Source organism: Vipera berus, assembly GCF_964194415.1.
Source record: "Vipera berus genome assembly, chromosome: 1".
Taxonomy (NCBI): Eukaryota; Metazoa; Chordata; class Lepidosauria; order Squamata; family Viperidae; genus Vipera; species Vipera berus.
Window position 1 is genome coordinate 273,799,028 of NC_138202.1, and position 13,966 is coordinate 273,812,993.

The 13,966-nt window shown below is 44.3% G+C and overlaps 1 protein-coding gene across 1 annotated transcript in view; it reads left to right on the forward strand.

Annotated features, from left to right (window-relative positions):
- The first annotated feature begins 12,685 nt into the window (after positions 1-12,685).
- TAB2 (TGF-beta activated kinase 1 (MAP3K7) binding protein 2) overlaps positions 12,686-13,966 on the forward strand; it is a 45,742-nt gene continuing 44,461 nt past the window's right edge. The window contains exon 1 of the mRNA XM_081314696.1: positions 12,686-13,040. The gene's annotated coding sequence lies outside the window, so the exon portion shown is untranslated. The remainder of the gene's footprint in view (positions 13,041-13,966) is intronic.

Sequence of the window (13,966 nt, forward strand, 5' to 3'; positions counted from 1 at the left end):
ACAAAATGCTACCAAAAACTGTCATAATTAAAAGAAGAAAATAGACGGAGATTAAAAAGTGGTACTGTAAATATTAAAACGTTGGAAGAGTAAAAGGTCTGGAAAATGAGCAGGCTTGCTTCAGCTGGGTAGCAGTTTGTTCTATAGCGTGAGCCCTGCCCTGGACAAAGGTGTCAGTTCTTCAAAACTATATTAACAGAATCTGACTGTGTTTTCTCTTCCCTTCTTCTTATACCAGTCTGAGCTTTTTCTTAATGTTTACTTTGTTTCTGAGGCGTAAAGCATGTTTGTGTATATGTTTCTTTAACCTTCTCTTTATAGATTCTCCAAGGCCATCTCTGTGGTCCTCTACAAAAGCAGAATTCATCACCAGTGTTAAAGGTATTCATAGAAATACCCATAAAAGGACCCAATTGACTTAATAGTGTGGAGTAGGTTGCGCTGAAATACTGAAAGTACCTTGTGTTATTAGGTAGGATACAGTTGGTTCATCAGCCAGCTAAAAGGCGCTCCTTCCCGACGATGTTGGTTGGTTCACTTTTGTCAGTACCTGGTCCAGAAGAATCTCCAGACGACAAATACTATGGGAGAGTATAATTCCATCCAGAAAAGGTATCTGCCCCAAATCAGGAAGACCCATCAATCAGACTTCCCTTGTTTTCCATGTTGTTTTCATCTATGATGCCTTGACAAATGTCATTATAATACTGCTTTTTTTTTCTAATAATACTCAGAAATCCTTTGTTAAATTCCTTCTTCAGATCTTTGTCTCTCCTAGCTTTGGCTTCTCCTCTCTTTTTTGGCAAATTATGCCAGTTTGTTTTCCTCTTTTACTTGAACAATGGGAGCCTTTTTCACATTCATCCCTGACAATTCTTTAAAGTTCATTCCATAGTCTCTCTACTTCCTCATCAGTAAGATCCAGGACTTCAAACTGATTCCTGGCGTTGTCCTTAAAAATGGGGGATATATGCTCAAAATCATATTGTGGGAACTGATTGGCTTTGTTCTTTTGCTTCAGCTTGACTTGAAACTTGCACATGAGCAGTTCATGATCTGTTCCACAGTTGGCCCCTGGTCATTTGGTCTTATAACTGAGCTCTTCTTCTTATTACTATATAGTAATAATTAGATCTGATTAATTTTATTTCTGTAAAATGCTCATGTGTAATATCATGTTAGTTGTTGGAAAAATGTGCTAGCCATGAATAAATCAATGGACTAGCAGAAACTAAAGAAGCTGCCTGTCCTGTTTCGTTTCTATTTCTAGGGAATGCATAATGCTCTTCTTCTATGTTAGTGGTTGGAACATAAACTTAGGCAATATCACATTAAAGCGTTGTCCCTATAATTGAATTGATATTAATCAGTCACTGTCATTGCAATATCCTTTGCAATATCCTTCCAGATTATTCCTTGTTTTTTATGTCCTGAGTTGTAAACAGTACAATTTTACTGACAATGACCAATTCCAGCCCATTTCAGTTTGCTGAATATGTACAATAGTCAATTGATTTCATTTCTCACTGTGTTGTACTTTCCATCTTCATGCTTCCTATGTCCCATGTTCCCACTGTAATCTTGTCTTTGCAACTTCAATCCTGGAACATTGCACCCACCCTTCCCCATGAGGAAGCACAAGACTCTAGGGAGCAGAGGGATGTTGAGGAGCTATTATATCAAGCTTCTTCCAGGAGATTCTGTTACTCTACCAAGTCAGTGGAGAAAACTCTTTTGGACCAGTAACTCTGTAACCCTAGCCTACAGAATTGTGCAGTGGCAATAACGTTAGGAGAGGAATAAGATTCAAACTAGGTAATCTTGGGTGGATGTCATGACTAGTCTGATCCTCACTGAAATGGACCTTTACTTCCCACAAAGATAGGTGGGTGGGGGGATAAATTTATTTTAAATTGAATGTAGCCTAATCAAAAATCTGGATTGAATGCACTGTCAGTCCTGCTCTGGGCAGACAGCAGATTAAAATATCCAACCATTCCTAGTGTTGTTCTGAGCAAGCCACTGGAACAGGAACATAGGCTACATGTTTGTTCTGCAATTTCTAAAAAAACATGTTAATCATGCTATTTTTGTTATTGTTATTGTTGCCTGTTATGTATATATTTATATAGGGGATGTTACACAGAGATAGCCACTGATACCACCAGGTGGCAGGGTGCCCTGTCAGGATTGGCAGGGCAGTCCTTGGTGGGAAATCCGGACAATGGGATTGGTTCCAAGTATACCTGGCTAGGTATATAAGAGGGGCAGTTGCCCCTTTGTTTGCCAAGTCTGTGCTTCATCAATAAAGAATGTTATGCTGAACCCTGTTGTTCTGCGTCGTCCATCTTGGCCATGCGGTCCAGAGCCCACAACTTAACAGTGGCGATGAAGGTGGGATGCTGTTTCAATCAGAGCTGAAGTCACTCGGAAGCGGGAAAGGCAGAAATTTTTTTTGAGACCTTCCTAACGAAGCAGCATTCAAGGACCGGTGCAACATGGCTAAATTCGGAGCGACCAGTGAATTTCGCTTCAACATCGATGAGCCAGAACAATGGGAAGCATATCTGGGATCGAAGGGTTCCTGATGATCAACAAGATCACAGAGGATAAGATGAAAGCGGCGGCGCTTTTGTGCCTAAGCGGTCAGGACGTGTATGATGTGGCCGTTGGTCTGTGCTCACCAACACCCGTCGCAAACGTCTCTTATGCTGACTTAAAAAAGAAGTTGGAGGAGCATTTCATGCCGGCAAGAGCTCCAATCTATTGGCGGCACCAATTCATCCAGCTCAGCCAGCAACTGGGTGAGTCGACCTCGCAATTCGTCTCGGGTCTGAGACAGGCTGGTCGCCAGTGTAAATTTCCTGATCTTGAAGACAGGATCGAGTGGTGTTTGGACTGAGAGACCAGCAATGCCGACAAAAGATCCTCACAAAGCCGCCGATGAATCTGCGGGAGGTTTTAGACGAGGTGATGACTCACGAAGCAGCCAATGACTCCGGCAAGTACACACACTGAAATAGCAGCAGCTCAGGAGTGACCATACATCACGAGTGTGCTTTGAGCGGCGGAAGCAGCGACCTGGATGGAGAGGCAGAGGTAGATGTGGTACAGCATAGACCCGGGAAGCATCCACTGCGGCAGGACAACGACGGAGGCCAGCGGAGACAAGCAGCAGCCAACAAAAGCACAGCATGTGCTTTTTTCGATGACAGGCTGGGAAAGTACACGGGCCCTCCCATTAAATTCAAACTAAACCCGAATGTTCCACCAGTTCGAATCAAGCCCCGAAGAGTCCCATTCACTCTCAAACATAAGATTGAGAGTGAACTGGACAAACTGGTGGAACAGGGAGTGTTAGAACCGGTGGACGGGGGAGACTGGGAAACTCCAATTGTGACACCATTAAAGGCAAATGGAGAAATTAGAATATGTGCTGATTATAAGGCCACGGTAAACCGAGCCTTAAATCCGCATGCTTACCCGGTTCCGTCGGTCCGGCAAGTCCTCGCTGCTGTCCAAGGTGGCGCTCTCTTTGCAAAACTCTCTTTGCAAAACTTGATTTGGCACAAGTGTATCAGCAGCTGTCAGTTTCTAAGGAAGCGGCTGATGCTCAAACAATAGTGACACATAGAGGAGCTTTCCGAGTCAACCGGTTACAGTTCGGTATCTCAGTAGCTCCTGGGATTTTTCAAGAAGTGATGGAAAGGACTCTGAAGGGCATTCCTGGTGTATGCCCTATTTTGACGATGTCCTCATCGCTGGGGAATCTGAAGAGATCTTGGCTGACAGGCTGCAAGCAGTTTTAAGCAGATTTCGCACTGCTGGGCTTAAACTTAAAAAAAGTAAGTGCAGCATTGGGGTGGCATCCACTGAGTTCTTAGGGTTCAGGATTGATGCCAAAGGTATTCACCCCACTGACTCTAAGGTAAAAGCAATTAAGTTGGCTCCAACCCCAAGAAATAAGGCTGAATTGCAAGCTTTTCTGGGGTTACTTAACTTCTATCACACGTTTTTACCTCACAAAGCAGCAATTGCAGAACCTTTACACAGACTGCTTGATAAGAAAACCCCATGGAAATGGACTGAGGTCCATGAACAGAGCTTTAGAAATCTCAAACAACTTTTATCCAGTGACTCAACAATCACACATTTTATAGAAAATAAGCCTATCTGCATCGTGTGTGATGCATTCCCTTATGGGGTGGGCGCTGTATTAAGTCATATAGAGGAAAATGGGGAGCAAAGGCCTATTGCATACTACTCCCGAATTCTGTCAAAAGCAGAAAGGAATTATGCACAAATTGACAAGGAAGCACTGGCAATTGTGTCAGGAGTAAAAAAAATCCATGATTACCTGTATGGCAGGGAGTTCACCATTTTTACTGATCACAAACCATTGTTGGGGTTGTTCACAACTGACAAACAAACACCACAAATTCTTTCCCCAAGAATGCTTAGGTAGTCCATTTTTCTATCCACCTATGCTTGCAAACTAGTCCATAAACTGGGAAAGCAGATGCATTAAGCAGATTGCCAATGATGAGCAATGACCCTGACCCAGCACCGGCGGAGCAGATCCTACTCATCCAAGATCTTCCAGATTGCCCTCTACAGGTGAAGGATATTGCTGATGGCACCACAGCAGACAAGGTACTGAGCAGGGTCATCACATGGGTAGCATCTGGGTGGCAGGACAGGAGCCCGGGTCTGGAATTCCAGGCATATTTTGTGAGGAGGCATGAGTTGTCTTCTCATAAAGGATGTCTGTTGTGGGGTAGTAGAGTTATTATTCCAGAGAAATTGAGGGAAAGGGTCTTACAATCATTACATGAGGGGCATCCTGGCATAGTAAGGATGAAGGCACTAGCTAGGAGCTACTTATGGTGGCCTGGTCTTGACAAAGCCGTAGAGAAGCAGGTAGCGGGGTGCTACACGTGTTAGAGGTCAAGGCCAGAACAGCCACAGGCTCCCATTCATAAATGGGAAGCAACTCACACCCCATGGTCTAGGTTACACATTGATTACGCTGGGCCCTTTCAGGGACAATTGTTCCTGGTAGTAGTGGACAGTCACTCTAAATGGCTAGAAGTAGTTCCAGTCGATAGCATGACCACTGCAAAGACAATTCAGGTGCTCCGGGGTCTTTTTGCCACTCATGGGTTGTTTGATGTCTTGGTCTCTGATAATGGCCCACAATTCACATCTGCTGATTTCCAGGCATTTACCAGAGCCAACTCGATTAGGCACGTCACATCAGCGCCTTTCCACCCGTCGACTAACGGTTTGGCAGAACGAATGGTGAGGACAACCAAGGACGCATTGAGGCGCATCATCAGTGGAGATTGGCATCACCGGATAGCTCAGTTTCTTTTGGCACAACATACCACACCATGCACAGCTACGGGCAAGAGCCCTGCTGAGTTGCGTTGGGGAAGGCGACTCATTACTAAGTTGGACAGACTACACCCAGACAGAGTGGCAGCTCAACAGGAGCAACCAGACACCATCAGAGAACTTCACATTGGTGAAAAGATTTGGGCCCGGAACTATGGTCGAGGGCATACCTGGATTCAGGGGGTGGTAGTGGACAAAATGGGGCCTGTATCATACATTGTAGAGGTGGAGGAGGGTCGCGAGGTGAGAAGACACATCGATCAGTTGAGGAAGAGACAACCCGAAAAGCCACATAGTGTGATTCCAGAGCAACAGCTGGCTGGAAATCAGAACCCAGTTGGCATCCCAATTGATGACTACAATGCAGACCCAGTTGCTCTTGCTGACCCGGGTGTCCAGAATGCGGGGCAGACAGTGAAACGGTCAGCAAGGATCCATAGGCCACCGGCATCTCACAAGGACTATGTAAGGTGTTGAGGCTAGGGTTATTATGTGCTAAATCAAGCTCCACTATGCAAGGTTTTTTGTCCATTAGTTTATTGTTTCCATTATTATTTGTATTTTTTGTATGGGGGAAGGGGTGTTATGTATATATGTATATAGGAGATGTTACACAGAGATAGCCACTGACACCACCAGGTGGCAGAGTGCCCTGTCAGGATTGGCAGGGCAGTCCTTGGTGGGAAATCCAGACAATGGGATTGGTTCCAAGTATACCTGGCTAGGTATATAAGAGGGGCAGTTGCCCCTTCGTTTGCCAAGTCTGTGCTTCATCAATAAAGAATGTTATGCTGAACTCTGTTGTCCTGCGCCGTCCATCTTGGCCATGCGGTCCAGAGCCCACAACTTAACATTGCCCACTTTCATTTTTCATGAAGAAGGAACCTTCACAGCCTCTAGTTTAAAAATCTTGAGGTCTTTCTCTCTCTCCCCCCCCCCAATTGCTCTCATGTCAACTTGACATACCATACTTGGAATCCCTGTTTTTAAATCTCCATCACATTGCTTTGTGGTGGGGTGTCTGAGATTTTGGTATGAGTGACTGACCATATTTTTAGACAATGGTGTTGTTTCAGCTGCTTGTGTGAAAATATGAAACTTTCTCTTCATGAACGAACATAAATTACTGGCTTCAAAAATGGCAGAAATCCTCCTTCTGTTCCCCTCCCCCCTCCAAGAGATCACAAATTTGGTTTCAGCTTCAGTTACTGTATTCCCAACTACTGTGTTAGTTGCCACTAGGAACAATTAATCCTTTATTTTAGTTTGGGACCTAACTTAAAAGCTGTAGATTGAATACAGATAACTCCATATATTTAAAGCTGGAGCCTCTGTGGGGATTGTCATAAATAATTTAGCTTAAGTGAATGCTGAAATTAGTTAAGGCTCCACGTTGCTTGGCTCCAAGTAGTCTATTTGTGGCCAAGTATGTAGAAGGGTCCTTTGGCGGAAGCTCAGTCTTTCCCATCATCTCTCACCCTCCCTCAACCCAAAAACTCAAATGGAAAACAATATAATGTTCTTTAAGCCGCAAACATCTGTGATCCCTGAGATTTAAGAGAGTTTAGTTCTTTTAATTGCTGCAAGTGGAACAGATGGAAAGAGCTCCAAGGCAACCTAATGGATGAGGGTGTTTGTGTACTCCGAGCAAGAATGGTAGATGATAAAGAGGAAATTAGCAGTGTTAACTGTATTATCTTGCAAAACTGTGGGATCATCATTCTGCAAAGTAAGTGCTTACTATATTTAGAAAAGCTAACAAGGGCTGTACCTGTGTCAAGCACCAATTCAGTCATGACAATATACAGATGCTTTTGATTTTGAGAGCAGGATTTGATATTTCTATTTGCAGCTGCTCTTTTAAAGAAATCAAAGAGAACCTCAACAAAGATAATAATGATGGCACCACAAAGCCCATAATTATTCCATCTTCTCCAGCTTGGTAAGCTCTGTGAGTTTGGAAATTAAGATCCTTTTTTCTTGGCAACAGTTGAGGGAAGGAAGACAGGATCTGAATGATTCCTATGCAAGAGGTGGTGATTTGTAATTGGTCTGGTGCACAACCACTTAAATGTGAGCCAGCAGTGTGCTACAGCTGCCAAAAAAAGGCCAATATAGTCCTAGGCTATTATCAACAGAGGGATAGTATCAAGATCACGTGAAGTGATAATATTGCTATTTTGTGTGTGGTCACCGCAATACAAAAAAAGATATCGAAACTCTTAAGAGTGCGGAGAAGAGCAACAATGATGATTAGGGGGTTGGAAGCTAAACCGTATGATGAAAGATTGTGGGAACTGGGAATATCTAGTCTAACAAAGAGAACAACTAGGGATGACATAATAGCAGTCTTCCAATATTTAAAGGGCTGTCACGGAGAGGAGGGGAACAACCTATTCTCCAAAGCAACTGAGGGCAAGAAAAGAAGTAACAAATGAAAGCTTAACAAACAGAATGAACCTAGAACTAAGGAGAAATTTTCTGTCGGTAAGAACAATTAATGAGTGGAATGGTTTGTTTCCGGAAGTTGTGAGTGTTCCAATACTGGAGTTTTTAAAGAAGGGAATGGACAGTCATTTGTCCAAAATGGTATAGGTCCCCTGCTTGAGCAGGTGGTTGGGTTGGAAGATCTCCAGGGTCCCTTCCTACTCTGTTATAAAAGCAGGACTATTGCAGTTTTCTCTAGCTCTGCCTCCTTTTCATTACAGATAGTCTAATGATCAAGCTCCTGCGAGTCCCTTGGACTGCAAGGCGATCAAACCGGTCAGTCCTAGAGGAGATCAACCCTGACTGCTCTTTAGAAGGCCAGATCCTGAAGTTGAAACTGAAATACTTTGGCCACCTTATGAGAAGGAAGGACTCACTGGAGAAGAGCCTAATGCTGGGAAAGGTTGAGAGCAAGAGAAGAAGGGGACGACAGAGAATGAGGTGGCTGGATGGAGTCACTGAAGCAGTAGGCGTGAGCTTAAATGGACTCCAGAAGATGGTAGAGGACAGGAAGGCCTGGAGGAACGTTGTCCATGGGGTCACAATGGGTTGGACACGACTTCACAACTAACAACAACGACAACAATGATCAAGCTAGCCTCATTCTTCTACATCTTTAAACCTATAACCATGTTACCAATTGGATAATTGAACTACAAAAGATAAACAGATGGCATTTTGGGCATTCTTATTGTCCTAGCAAAGGATAAATGCTTTATACATTCCATCCTAAAAATTGGAGATGAATTATTTTTTGCCATCTTAATGTCCCCCAACCTGGCAAACCGTGCAAAGGTTCTCCCTGAGGAAGAGTGATCCATGCAGAGTAGGAATCAAGTTTAATCTGCATATCAGGATCTTAGGTGTTACCACTTATGCATAGGAACAGAAGTTCTTCCATTTCCTATCTGCACAGCCTGTTTCTGTTCCTTCCTTGATTACTATTTTACTATAAAATTCTGTGATAATCTGTGGAAAGCATGGTTTCCAAAAATTATCACAAGAGTTTTATAGTAGGTGATGCATAAAGCCCAAGAAATATAGTGCTGGCTACATATGATACAGAAGATATAGTATTAACTATTTTAGGAAATATACAAACATTAAAAATTGTTTTGATTAATTAATCATCCATTAATGGCTGACTGGTCTGTATCTTAAATATCCTTTTTATTACTGGAGTCACTGTATTTATTTATTTATTTATTTATTTATTTATTTATTTAATTTGTATACCGCCCTTCTCCCGAATATCTGTTAATATTAAATTCATATGCCACTCATCTCACTACCGAGTGACTCCAGGCAGCTTACAAGAAGATAAAAATGACAATATAAAACATTCAACATAAATATCAGAATTAAAATTAACAAAAATCAGCTGAGGAGGAACCAATATACAGCAGGGTGGAGGTGTCTGCCAATCAGCAGAACCAGGTTTTAAGGCCCACCCAGAACGTTCTGTCAAGAGAATAACAGTGGATGTCACCTCAAAAGACATACTGTTCTAGAAGGTGGGAACCACAGCAGAAAATGCTCTTCTCCTGCACCCCACAGTTGGCATTCCTTGACCGACAGGCTCCGCAGTACGCCCCTTCTGCCAGCGTGAGTGGGGTGGACTGAGCCTGTTCCTCAATTAATGAGCAATTATATGTCTAATATAAGTAATGAGTTTTATATGTTTTCTGTATGTTTGTTTCATCTATCGTAAGTGTTGTGTAGTGGATTCTTGGGAACCAAGAGGTGAGACGAGAGGGTTCAAACAGGAACATTGCTTTATTGTAGTAACAGGAACAGAACTGAGAACAGAGGCTTCTACGCAGCTACTTATATGGTTGGCCACTAGGTGGCGGCCAATAGGTTTAAAGGAACCTATTCCCGCCCCAAGCCAACCAATGATCGTCCCGGAGACTGCATGTCTGGGCAGTCAGCAACCGTTACACAGACACCCTAATTAAGCAATCTCAAGCAGCATTCAAAGACACCTGAAAACAGTTCAAGTAAAAGGCCTAATACATTACAATAAGTATTGAACACGCAGTAATACTTTGCAAAGTTTTGTGGCTTCTTCTACCCTAAAGAATGTAACAGAATTTGCTGTTTCCTTAAGAATGATTTCACATTTAAACCAACCAAATCTCTTCTGTTATTGTTTTTCTACAGCAGGGATTCCCAACTGGGGGTGCTCACACCCCCTGGAGGTGCGAGACGATATTCTAGGGGGTGCAAAAACTTGGATTTAGAAGTTTCAAAATTTTAGTGTATATGCATAACCAGGTATTAATTTTGTAAGGGGTGCAAGAATATATCAGAAGCGTTCTAGGGGTGCAGGGTATAGAAAAGGTTGGGAACCGCTGTTCCACATTGACTTTCTAAGTGGAAACAAACCCTTATAGGTAGCAACCATTCAGTAAGGCACCAACTTGTTCAGCAAGCATTCAAAGTTATGAAAGTGCTGAAAAAAATGCCTACCCCGTTTTAGAATTTAATGATTAACTGGAATTTAGGTTGTTATGGAAATTATGTTCTTCACAATCTGATGGTTATTCATGATCTGTTTGTGAAATCACTGAATTCAGTACAATTTATACTAAGATATGTTTTTTTTAAAAAAAAATTGCATGTGCTTTCATCATGAATTTAGCCTAAATTTAAAGGGTTTTTCCCCCCTGCTTGTTTTAAAAGTCGTTGAGACCACTTGGAGGTTTATCTTTGCCTTCAGTGTCACCTGAATCCTGTAGTCCACAATTTTTTTTTCTGGAAATCCATTCAAACTCCCGCAGCATTGAAAGGTGTTCATCCCAAAGTGGTTAGCTAAACGTCTATGGGGATTCTCAGTCATCCAGGTCATGGTTGCCATCCAGGTTGTGGTTTGGGACAACCACGACCTGGATGACTGAGAATCTCCACAGACATTTAATATGTGCTTTGGGATGAACACCCTTTGAATGGTGCAGGAGCATGAACAGATTTCCAGAAAAAAAAATCGCAAACTGTAGGATTCAGATGACCCTGAGGGCACAGATAAACCCCCAAGTGGCCTCAATGTCTGTCAGAAAGAGGATTATCAACTACATGATTGCAAAGAATATAAATCCTTTCATTCGCCACAAGTCAGAACTGAAGAAGCTTCTTGGATGAGAAGTGAAACATCTTCAAGCAAAAGAAAGTCCAGCTGTCTTTTGAAAGAAAGCACCCTTGGGACAACCATGACCTGGATGACTGAGAATCACCATAGGTGCTTGTTTTAAAAGGCTAATGTAGGTCAGGCATGTTAAACTGCGGGCCCATGGGCTGGATGCATCACGCCAAAACCGCACCTGGCCCATTGCCAGCAATGGGGGAAAAGTCCCAATACGTCACGCAATGTCATGTGACATCGCGAGTTAGACATGCCTGATGTAGGTTCTCTGCATCCCACTCCCAGATCTGCAGATGCAAAATCACTATGTTATTCAAAGCATTTTCCTGGTCATTCAGTAAAATAATGCTTCCATTTCTTGGTAATAATCATAAAAATGTTTTAATGACTCAAAAATGCTCAGAGTCCACTAAATAAATTGTTAGGTTTTATTTATGAGATAACTTTGGGGATCTTTTAAACTGATTTTTAATAATACACTACCCAGCAGTTCTACTAAAAGCAGGGCTTTTTTTCTCATTGAACGCTCAGAACGGAGTTCCGGCACCTTTTTTGGATGGAACCTCGTAGGGTATGCAAGGCGGGTTGTATGACATGTGTGAGTTCCGGCACCTTTTTCTTTTACCAAAAAAGCACTGACTAAAAGAAAGCTTTGAAATAACTAAGAAACATATGTATTGTGTTAGAGGGAAAGACAGAAAGGGCCATAATAACAATAATAACCCAAAATAATTGCAAAGCTTTGCCTGTGCATCTATTGGGAGAGTTCCTAATATTTCATAAATATTATTGTTCACTCTCCATAGCTATTAACTCACTCTGCCTATTCCTATTTCTGCTGAAAAGGGCCATTATTTTCTAATGATCACGGTCTCATTTGTTTTTACTAGTTCCCAAGTGTGAGTCTTAACATTGCAAATATATCCTCAGGCAAAGGAGAAATACCTGTTTTAAATTCTCAAATTACTCAGCAGAATAAAGGACTTGCTGCCAAATTGGCTTGCTAGATCATCATTATTAATATCCTATATTATCCTACACTAGGTAAGTGCGTCGAATGGCATTTAAAAAAATAAAAATCCACAATTAGTCAAGTGTTTTCTCTTGGGTTGGGGTATAGAAAACCTGCCCACCGTTCCGTGGCAATTAGGCTAATCTTTATAAAGGTAGCGCCAGGCTGGAGATTTTCCGCAGCGATCCCCTTCTCGCTGTGCGTGATAGTTTTACGGTGCCAATGCATGCGGAGGTGGAGCTGGCTCCCTTATATGGGCTAAATTCCAGTTCCGTGGTCTAAGTACCCGCTACATTTCCTGGTTTGAATGATGATCCGCAGAGGTTAATGGAGGAGGAGCGGATTTTAACTTCAGCGTGGAAGATATTTTAAGAGGGATCTCCCATCTCGTGTCACTTTTCGGTTCCCGGTCGTGCTGGTCTTCTTCTCACCCTGGAAGAACTTGCGAAAGCCATCACTTTGCATCAAGCCGCTCGCGCCGGGCAAATCGGCGGCAACAACTCGTCACCGAGGCAACGCGGGAGCTCCTCCTCCTCCTCCTCCGCTCTCCCGTTAGCCTTCGGGGCCAGTTCTCGCGAGGCTTGCCAACTGGAGGTGCCGCCATATTGTGTGACACTATTTTGATTTGGATTTGGCTGACTGAGACACGCAGCGAGCGGAGGAGGAGGAGGAGGCGGCGGCGGCGGAGGAGGAGGGACAGGAGCGACTGGGAAGCCGGAGCGGTTCCAAGCGAGGTCGGGAGAGGCGGTGGCGGCGGCGGCGGCGGCGCCTGGAAGACCCCCCCTCCCCGCCAGCCATCCCGCCTTCCCCCGCCGCCCCTTCCGCGCTGCCCGCCCCAGCAGCCGCCCCAGCACGGACAACCCCCCCCCTTGCTCCCTCCCCCGGTGGCGGCGGGAGGCGGCAGCTCCGGAGTGGCTCTGAGGGGTCGCCTGTCCGGCTGGAGGCGGCAACGGCGACTCCCGCTGCTGCGGGGAACGAAGGAGGAGCCCGCGCCGAAGAAGGGTGAGCAAACTCGGCGGGTCTGGCGCCCGCTCCCCCGAAGGGCTGTCCGCCAGGCGGGCCTGGAGGGAGCGCAGACCCCGCTGCCTGTCTGGGCCCGGCTGGCCGCGCTGCCCGGGAGCCGGAGGGGCTCGGGGGCGGGGGGGGGCGTGTGCAGGCAGGGCCGGGTGGCGGTGGCCCCGCTGGGGAGAGGAGGAGGAGGAGGAGGAGCTGGGCTGAGCTTCCGCGGTCTGTCGGGGAGCTGGACGGCGAGGGCTGGGAAACTTCTGCCGCTCCTCCTCGGAGCCCCTTCGGAGGTTTCCCGGGAGGCCGGGGCCCTTTTTCTTTTTCTTTTTTTCTTTTCTTTTTTGGCCTCCTTGAATTCGGAAGCTTTTCTTGCGCTGCTTCAGTTTGCTCTTGGGCGTCGTTTATCCGCTTGTCTCTCTGCTTCTCCTCCCCTGAAGAAGCTCCTGCTCTTGAACTCCCCATTGGATGGGTGTAGGAAGTGTGGGCTAATTCGTTTATTTTTATTTTATTTTTTTTTAAAAAAAATCACCTATTATGCATTTTCTGGGAAGGGAAGAAATATTAGAATATTTGGACCGTACTTGAGAGGCCATATTTTGTAGCATCCTCAGCCAAACTTCATGCTCCCAATTCAAATGGGATTTGCAAGAGTTGGTACCAAGAGTAGAATCACCTGTTCTAATTGTTATATTTTACTACTGTTATTCAGGAGCTGAATATTCTGAGGCCTGCTCTGCATTCAGTGCAATGTAATAATCCATCCTGAATGTGACTAACTCATGTGTGACAGTGACCAGATCAGCTTTCTCCAGGAAACTTAAGCGAGCAAAAAAACAAAACAAAAAAAACCCACCAAAAATATTCCAGTCATTGGTGGCCACATCAGAATCCAGGAGCAAGCACTCTCAGATCATAAAACTGAT